The sequence below is a fragment of the Silene latifolia genome, chromosome 9, assembly GCF_048544455.1.
Source record: "Silene latifolia isolate original U9 population chromosome 9, ASM4854445v1, whole genome shotgun sequence".
Classification (NCBI taxonomy): domain Eukaryota; kingdom Viridiplantae; phylum Streptophyta; class Magnoliopsida; order Caryophyllales; family Caryophyllaceae; genus Silene; species Silene latifolia.
Window position 1 is genome coordinate 46,422,574 of NC_133534.1, and position 10,496 is coordinate 46,433,069.

The 10,496-nt window shown below is 39.5% G+C and overlaps 1 non-coding gene across 1 annotated transcript; it reads left to right on the plus strand.

Annotated features, from left to right (window-relative positions):
* The first annotated feature begins 7,576 nt into the window (after positions 1–7,576).
* Positions 7,577–7,683, plus strand: LOC141603394 (small nucleolar RNA R71). Its single transcript, XR_012525274.1, has one exon. It is a non-coding gene; the product is annotated as a small nucleolar RNA R71 (small nucleolar RNA).
* The last annotated feature ends 2,813 nt before the right edge of the window (positions 7,684–10,496 follow it).

The window sequence follows — 10,496 nt, forward strand, 5'->3', positions numbered from 1 at the left end:
AACTCATTTAGATAATTGGGACCCTATTTTGACTATTCCAGCCGCCTACCGCATGCCTTTAATGTTGGCGCATTCATGAACAAACCAGTGACCGTAAACATATCGGGCGAATAGTATAGATCGGGTCGAATACGAGTTGGGTTGTAGGTGGACCTAGCAAAACTGATCAATACGAATGACCCAGCCTAAATAACCCGACCTGCATAAATTGAAGACCCGAATCTAACCCTGAACCCAATTTGACTCGAACTTATTCGAGCTGACTCAAATATTTATTCTCGAAAACTAATTGCTAGCCGCAAATAACTTATAGAGTTGGTTAAGGACAATACGAGCCCAAAATAATTTTTAACATCTCTTTTTTTACAAGTTTTTAAGGCAACAAAATACACTTTGTAAAATTAATCATATTCACGAATAATATTATAACAATATCTATTACTTATACCATACTTATATGAATAATATTATAACTATATCTATTACTTACCATACTTATATTAAAATAGTTATAAAAATTAAATGGAAAATTACTATACTATCCTTGTGGTTTGACCTTTTTCACGTGGTATCCAAAAATTTAAGACTGTGCACCTGGTACCCCTCAAGTTTAATATTTGTGCACAATTTACCATTTTCTTGTAGACACCTCAGTTTGCACCTCCCGTAGCCGCAAGCCACCCGATGATCGAATGTCGTGTTTAGCTTATGTCGCAATGTTATGACATATTGTAAATCGCTTAATAAAAGGCTACTCGAACACCTTGGTCAACCCCTTAGTCGTCATTTGCGTGCCGATACAGTCGTTGTGACAGTAAAACGAAATATTTTGAAAACCGTCCAGATAGAATTTACGATGTTAAGAGTTTGAGACGTATTCTCAAACTTTATTTCATAAGATATACTTCCTCCATTTTCTTTTTTTTTTGGTGAAATGTGAGTAGTATATATATATATATATATGTCAAAAATAAAAGTTTTTTGAGTACAAAACAACTAATGCCAATTACATAAGTCCAACACCTTTAAGCCAATCTAGCTCTAGAATAGTAAGCTTTCGCCTGTCTTTACTATGGACTCTCAGCTTCATGTCATCGACAATGTTTATAGCAACCTTCTGTGGCCTTAGGAGAACACCCTTATTCCTGCATTTATTTCTATGATGCCATACATGATATATAGCTCCCACAATCATTCCTGCCCTCACCCCTCTCTGCATCTTAGTGCCAATATCCTGCAAACACCAGTCCAGAACATTGCCAACTGGTAGCATTAAACCGATTTTACATTGCAGAGATCTTTGAACTACCCCCGAAACTGTAATCACACCCAAAGAAAAGTTGATCCAAATCTTCTGATGCCTGTCCACATAACCAGCAGCTATCATCAATGTCCACCCCATACCTGGTCAGCTTAGCTTTGGTTTTGAAGGCTCCATGGGCAAGGAGCCATCCCATGAATTGATGCTTTGGGATCACCCATTCATTCCATACCACCCCATCCCAACTCACCTTAGGACGGGACCCCATGAGCCATTGATAACAACTGGCAGTAGTGAATCCTACCCCCTGTATATCCCATGCTCCATTGGTATAGGCAGCAACCAAGTCCTGTTTAACCCTGCATACTCTCCTCCAAACCCAGCTTGTGTTAGCACTAGGCTGATACTGCCACCAGTTCACTCCTTTCAGATGATTGTGCTTCACCCATTTGACCCATATAGTGTCTTTATCCTCAGCAATCCAGTTGACCAGTTTGCCTATCAGTGCCTTATTCAATATTTCCAAGTTTTTGAGCCCTAAACCACCCTCTGCTTTAGGCATGCACACTGTCTCCCATGCCACCAGTGGAACCCTATGATAGTCAGCACAATTATCCCATAGGAAGTTTCTGCAAACAGCCTCCACTTTTGCAATGATTCCCTTTGGTAGGACAAACAAGGAAGCCCAGTAAGAGTGTAAGGTAGTCAACACTGCTTTCACTAAAACAAGTCTCCCAGCATATGAAAACTTTTTTGCTCCATAACCATGAATTCTACTACAGATTTTCTCAACTAGACACTCACAGTCTTGTTTTTGCAATCTAGTAGTTTGAATTGGCATGCCAAGATATTTAAATGGTAGCTTACCCTCTACAAAACCAGACACACTTAGGATATCTTGTTTGAGCTGATCAGGCACCCCTCTGAAATATGCATTGGACTTTGCAGCACTTATCTTTAGTCCAGTTGCTTTAACTTCCTCCATTTTCATATGATGTACCCATTTTATTAAAATACTCCACTCATATATTCAACAAATGGGTACATCATATATAAATGTAGGAAGTAACATTTATCACAAATTTTCTAGGAATCCGCGTCTACGCGTTTTATTGTAAAAGGAGGAAACTATAAAGAAGATGACGCACCACGAGGTGCGCCTCTTCATTGTGACCTCGAGTCTCTATAAATCGACACGACGAAGTTGATTTCCCTCCACTTCCCTTCTCTCTCTTGCATTGTAGACAAGTGTTACTATTCACCGACAATATGTGCTTGATCAATCGATCACGTAATGTAATACTATGGTTTTCTATGTCTATGGGTACTCTATCGAGTGGGGCTTACTCTGTCGAGTAAGTATGTTTTTTATACGAAACATTAGTCTGTCTGATGGGTACTCGATCGAGTATGTGTGGCGTTTGATCGAGTAAGGGGCACTCGATCGAGTAAATTACTTACTCGATCGAGTAAGTTACTTTTACGGGTTTTTTTTACGGGATTTGTTAATAACGCGTGATTCATATTTAAATGTTTTCGTCACTTTATTCATCTCTTTTACTTTTCCTAAAAACCCTTCAAAGAGAAAAGATGTTACGTTGTCTCCGTCATCGCGTTACTATCAAATCCAAAGGGCTAAGGTTGTCGGATCGTCACGTTCTTTACACCATTGAGTTCGTCGTGTCGAGGGTAAAATCCTTGTATAGTTTTTATGTTGTTTCTTTGAGTTTGGTTAAAACTCTAATTGGGTAAATTGGGGGTTTTGGGGGTATTGTGCTTATTAGATGGTGATTGTATGGTTGTATGTTTGATAGGAGGTGATTTCATTGAAGAACGACTTTGATTAGCTGCTAGACCGTCTGTGGTGATTACTTTTCCAGGTAGGGTTTCCCTACTCAGTATTAATTACATGACTTGTGGTGATTGTGCTGTAGTTAGTAATTGTTGATTGTTTCTGACGGTTGTGATTTCATATTGTTGAATGTTCAGACAGTTGTTGAGGTTGTATTGTGATTGTTGTTTATCTGTCTGTGTTCTTCGGGAAGGTGGGGTGAAAATGGAGGAGGAGGGCTCGGCAATTTCGCCCCTTTGTTGTTGAATGATATACTCGGTCTCTTCGGAGAGTGGGAGAAGGTAGTTCGGTCGGTGAACATTCAATCGGCAAATTTTGGAAGGCAAGGTGAAGGATCTAGCTTCATTTGTTAACTACCCATATTTGTTGTCAAGAGTGTCGTGCTTGACCCACTTAAACTTGTGAATGATGGTGTCCATATCAATAAGATGGCCTCCTTTAACCGGCACATAAGTGTTGTTTTTGTTGAAATTCCGATTGAAATGCTTAGCCAAATGGGTAACTAGTCCTCCATTGACAATAAAGACGGTGCCTTCTTTGCCACAATCGACATTAAGCCATCGTTCAACCAAAAGTCTTAGAGCATTGTATGGCTTGGTAAATTCCCTCCCAATGTTTAAGGCCGACTCAAGAAGAATACAATCGAGCTTGGTGAGATGATTTGTGCCATTTCTAGCTATCAAAGTATTCCCAATGACCTTATGCCATACTCTAATGCCCGGATGGTGGACTAAGAGAGCACGACAATCATGAAAGCGTATGAATTTATTTCCGGAAATTGCCATCCAAAGAGGAGCGGGGTCATACTTGATAGGAATCTTTGTATATTTCGGGTTATCACTAAGGCCTAATATCTTACCTAATTCGCCATAAGTTATGCGTCTATCAACATTTTCAAGACGAAACTCGATGTTGGTTCGAGTCTCCACCCTTGTGACTTTCAAAGAACTTAAAAATTCCAAGGTGAGGGAGGGGTATGTCAATTCTTTCATTGTAAACAATTTACCCAATCCCATAGACTCAAAGAAGGTTTTGGTTTATTCAAGAGCACCCAACTTTGACAATGCATCTTCACAAATAAACTTAGTAGGCATGATGGTTTTCTTAGCAAAGTGAATGAATTTCTCCCTATGAGAGTCGGAAGTGAAAATTACTTCCGGATAATTGTTCAATGACCGGAGTTGTTGTAGTAGCTTCCAAAGGGGGATCTTGTTGTTGAACCTCCAACCTTGCCTCATGGACTACCAAAGCCTTTGACAATTGTTTTGCTTGAAGAGCTAGTTGCCTTTTAGAAAGTGTCTTCTTTTGGGGTGCTTTGTTGCCTCCTTTAGTTCTTGTCATTCTCCTTTGCTTGATTACACCAATGAAAGATTGAAATCTTCAAGTTTTAGTGATACCCAAATCGATTTAGGATGAATGAATGTTGCTTTGTATCTTGAAAATCGACTCAAAGGTTTGAAGATTTTGGTGTTTGAATCACTTGTTGTTGCAAAAGGAGTGATTAATTTTTGTTGTGAGGAAGTTTGGATTTGATTTAGTTGAGGAAATTTGTTTTTGTTGATGGAGAGGACGAGGGTTTTGGGTAGTGTTTATATGTTGAAGAAATGAGAATGAATGGGAGAAGAGGGTTTTAAAAAGACTCGTTATATTTTAAACTACAGGGGAAGACGAGCGGACCAGGTGTCGGGACGCTCCGATTCTTCAAAATTTGGCTCAAGAAAAGACGCCACAGGACGAGCGTCTTTCTGGAAAGACGAGCGGATTCTTCGTGGTGAGACGAGCGTCTTTCTGGGTGGACGCTCGGATTCCTTTGCAGAGAAAATCCCAAAATTTTGCAGCAAAAAGACGAGCGTCTTTCTTGAAGGACGACCGTCCAGAATGAGACGAGCGGTTTCTCAGTTGAGCCGCTCGGATTCATAGTCAGACCAGATTTTTGATTTCTGCAGCTCTACCAGACGAGCGTCTGGTAACTTGGACGCTCGGGTTTCTTCAGGACGAGCGGATTGTCCATTTGGTCGCTCGGATTCTTCCTTGACCACACGGATTCAGGTCCATCCGTGGGTACTTCGTAACCCGTGTCATTTTCATTCTTCAATTCTCGTGTTCTTCATTGTAGGGGCATTAAAAAGGCATGAATAGCCTAGACAATTGTTATCCCCACACTAAGATAAAGCACTACACATCAATAAAATCATAAGTCCTTCCCTCACTTTCCTCAAAATGATGAATATCTTGATCAAGGCACAAAAATATAAATCCAAAAATGACAAAAATGCATTGTAATAATTGAAATGCAAGTTAGGGAGTTAGAATATTTACAAATGGTGGTTTAGGGAGGACTCCACCAAACTCTCATTCCAATGTGAGATGTCAAGGGGGCATGTTCAAGGTGTTGTTGATGTTACTCAACGCCTTGAAAAATTAGTCGAAAGCTTGCTCATTATCATGATAAAGGTCCTCAATAGATCTTTGCATTTGTTGTTTTCCATGATGGTCTTGGGTCATATCATTACCAATATAGGGATTGAATATCCCTTCGAACTCATCATCCCAAAGACCGCAAACTTCGTCTACTTGATCACTAAAAATTTCTTGAGTTGATAGAGACAACTCTCCTTCTTCCTTGTCTTGGCCAATGGGGCCATATTCTTCACTTGTCATGGGTGAGCTTTTCAAGCTCTCATTGTTGCTATTTCCTTGTTCTTTTGATGGAGCATCATCCACTTTATTTTTCCATTGAAATTCCAACTTCTTCCTATCATCCTTCCGGCTATAGTGATCAACCATAAAACATGGCTCATGCAATCGGGGAGCTCGCATGGTCTTGTCAAGTTTAAAAGTGATGGTTTCATCGCCCACTTCAAGGGTGAGCTCTCCATGCTTCAAATCGATCACCGCTCCCGCGGTGTGCAAGAAAGGTCTTCCTAAGATAATAGGAATGTTGGAGTCTTCTTCCATGTCAACAATAATGAAATCCACCGGGATGAAGAATTTTCCAATTCTCACGGGAACATCTTCCCATGCCCCTAATGGTGTCTTTGTTGATCTATCCGCCATTTGAAGCGTGATGTTGGTATATTTGAGTTCTCCCATTCCTAGCCTCTTTCTAACCGAATATGGCATGACACTAACACTTGCCCCAAGGTCACATAAAGCCTTGTTGATTGTAGTGTCACCAATAGTGCATGGAATGGAGAAACTTCCCGGATCATTGAATTTTGGAGATGAACTCCCTTGAAGGATGGCACTACTCACCTTAGTAAAGGCGATAGTCTCAAGCTTCCGGATTGATTTCTTCTTCGTAAGGATGTCCTTCATGTACTTTGCATAGGCCGGAACGTGATTGATCAATTCCGTGAAAGGAATCGAGACTTCTAAATTCTTCACAATTTCCATGAATTTTCCAAGTTGGTCATCAAACTTAGGCTTAGCTTGACGACTCGGGAATGGAAGTCTAATCACAATGGGCTCCTTATCTTTGACCTTTTCTTCATTTTTCTTTGAAACTTCTTGATTGGTGGGTTCTTCTTCCCTAGAGTTTTGCACAACTCTTTCCTTGTCACTAGCTTCCACAACTTGATTCTTTGGCCCTTCATATCTTGTACCACTCCTCAAGTGAATGGCACTAACCGTTTCATGTCTTGGGGGATTACTTTGAGGTGGTAATTGCCCATTTTGTCTTTGAGAGCTTGAAGATGCTAGTTGGGTCATTTGAGTTTCCAACATTTTTGTGTGGGCTAGGATGTTGTTGATGGTGATGTCTTTTGCTTGGATATCTTTTTGCATTTGAGTGAAAAATTCTTGTTGATTCTTTTGCATTTGATGGTCCGCTTTTTGAACATCAAAACCTTGGTCATTTTGTTGATTGTATGGAGTTTGATTTTGATAACCTTGGTTTTGGTTGAAAAAGGGTCTTTGATTTTGGTTTCTCATGGGAGGTGGAGTGTATGTTGGTTGAGGGTTTTGAACATTTTGACTTTTGTATGAGAGATTTGGATGGAATTTGGTGTTTTCATTGTAATAGTTGGAATAAAGGGTACCACTTTTGTATGCTTAAAAAGCATTTACTTGCTCATTTGTTCCCCTACATTCACTTTGGTCATGTCCCAAAGTTCCACAATTCTCACATATTCCATTTGGGATTGATGAATAACATGATGCTTTGGTCATTTTGAGGCTTCTTCAAGCTTAGCCATAGCCTTCTCAAACTTCAAGTTGATGGTATCAATATGAGCACTAAGTTGAGCACCGAATTGAGTAATAAAGTCCACTTCATGTTTCCTCCTCTAGTAGCCTTGCGAGGTCTACTATATTGTGAATTATGGACCGCCATTTCCTCAACCTTGTTCCAAGTTTGATTATCGTCAATTTCGGTGAACATACCATTTGATCCCATGTTGAGAATGTTTCTTGAGTCTTCATAAAGACCATTCCAAAATTTTTGTACCAAGAACCACTCGCTAAGTCCATGATGAGGACATGAGCGACAAGTTACTTTGAATCGCTCCCAAACATCATACAATGATTCTTCGTCCCTTTGTTTAAAACCCGTGATTTGAGCTCTTAGCATGTTAGTCTTTTCCGGAGGGTAAAATTTTTTGTAGAAAGCTAGAGCCAACTTCTTCCAAGAGTCAATTCCAAGAGTAGCCTTATCAAAGCTCTTCAACCATTGTTTCGCGGTACCAATTAGAGAAAAAGGAAATAAGACCCATCGAATTTGGTCTTGAGTCACTCCGGTTTGTGAAATCGCATCACAATAGTCACAAAAATTCTCCATGTGAGAATGAGGGTCTTCACTAGGCATCCCCCCAAATTGGCTTCTTTCGACTAATTGGATAAATGAGGATTTTACAATGAAATTTCCGCTTAAGTGTTGTGGTGTGGGAGTACCATTGGGTAAGTTCTACTCGGTTGGTACGGAATGTGATGAAAACTTAGGCATTGTGGGTTGATTTTGTGTTGGGTTTTGTGTTGGGTTCTCCTCACCTTCTCTTGCAAAAGGGTTGATGAACTCAATAGTATTTGGTTGAATATCTACAACCTCACCAATACCTCTCAAAGTATTTCTAGCAATTCTTCTATTGGTTGTCAAAGTCCTTTCAATTTCGTGATCAATGGGTAACAAGGTACCTTGTGATCTTTTAGACATGCAAAATATCAAACAACTCGAAAACAATTAGAACAAACCTTGAGGAGTTTTATTTCCCCAAGGCAAAGAAAGACACAACTAATAACAATCAAACAAAATCAAATCAAGTTAACACCGTCCCCGGCAACGGCGCCATTTTTGGTCGGTCCGCTTTGAGCTTAGATTCCGGTTACTTGTCGTAGGAGCACCTAGACCAAAACAATATTTATAACTTCACAAACAACTCTACTACTAGTAAAGAGGCAAGTAAAGGTCGGATCCCAAGTGACGGGTATTGATGTAGGATTTCCGATTGCAAGTAGTGGTGTCTAGGGGTGTCACAATTTGGGTTGATAAAAGAAGATCACTAAACTAAATAACAATAAAAGTAAATAAGCAAGATGACTAAAATGAGATGTAAACAATTGATTAAAAGCACTAGGGTGTCATGGGTTCATAGGGAATTCATGGAAATTGATCATACAAACATATTCTCAAATTATAAGCAAGCAATTATTGTTGTGATAGGATCGAGTTGGTTTATATCTTACAATCCTAGGAAGGTTTGGGTCGCGGAGCCGAATCGATTAGATTGTGCAACACCTACAAGTCGACTTAATCCTTCCTACTCAACTATATGCATGGTCTAATGAGACTCGAGTTGGTTTATGTCTTACAAGTCTCATTGAAAAGGTAAGTGATGGGTAAAAAATGCAAGGATTCATAGGCTCGCATTTCATCAAACATAACATGTGCATAAGTTGAGATCACATCAAGCAAGCAAATAAATTATGTGAACATATTAAATTAAGCATGAATCATCCCCCATGTTGGTTTCCTCTAATTCCCCATTATCCCTAATTAAGGAAACTACTCACTCATTATCAAGTTTAACATGTTAACAAGGTTGTCAATCATATTAACAAAGCAAAACATGATGAATAAATGAAGATGATTAACAATAATTAGAAAGGGATTAAGATAATTATACCTAATGATGATTCCAAAATAATAATGCAAAGAATAATAGAAGTACTTGATGATTGATGGAAGGTTGTCAATCTCCCAATAAACCCAAATAATCTTCAATTACCCAAAATAAAGGATGAACAATAAAGAAATTAAGGAAATGAGATTTGTATTAAGACTTGATTAGAAGTTGATTACAAGATTAAAGAGAGATTAGAATAATATAAACTACACTAAAGATTGATAAGAAGAACATGATAATCTAATTAGACTAATGGGGTATTTATAGTGGGGATTAGGTGCACAAATTAGGGTTACTAAGGGCTTAAATGACGATTAAGTCCTTGAGGAATCGCTCCTCTCAAGAAAAGATGCGGGTCTCCTTTTAGCTAGTCTTTCAAAAATATGCGCATCTCGAATGGAGAAAGAAGAGGACGTGTTGCACTGGAGGACAATCCGAGCGTCCAGAAGGTCGGGACGAGCGGATTGTGTAGGCGTTGGACGAGCGGCTTGTGGAGCTTCTGGACGAGCGTCCCGATAGGTGAGACGTTCGGATCCTAGTCCAGTGTGCCATTTATTCTTTTCTTCTTTTCTTCTTCCAACAATCCTCCGGGATTTTGTCGGAGATGCAAGGATCTTCTTCATCATTGCCCATCTACTACATTATGTACAAAGGTCTTCTAGTCTTGTCTTCTCTTTGATGCTTGGTCATTAGATTCGATCAATTTAGCTCTATTTTGCCATGAAAATGCAAGGTTTGCACTCTCTCCTACCAAGGAAACAAAACCTCAAAGAATATGCAAAAAAAAGGACTAAAGATAGTAAATGACCCAAATATGCACTAAAAAGCATAGGAACGGGGCTAATTCGGGGACTAAATATGCTCAAATATTGATCACATCAACGGCTGCGCGGTCCCCCACTAGCGGCATGGAGTACTTGTTGCGATGGGTACTCTGGCAGGGCTACACAATTTAGTGTGTAGTCAGTTGTGTGGAGATTTGAGATGGAGACTGGGGTTTGTTGAGCTGTTTGTGATGTTGTTTCTTTATGGTATTTATTTTATGTAATTAGTACTGACCTCGTTTAAATGTTTTAAAAACTGTGGTGATCCATTCGGAGGTGGTGAGCAGTTGTTTGACAGGTATATCTTGGATACGCGAGGGATCTAGCTGGGGATGGAGTCATCACATATCAGAGTCTTTAGTCTTCCGCTGTGTTTGTTAAGACAGTTTCATTTAGTTGGTTTATAGTTTGAGAACAGTTGTATTTTACTTTACAGTTGG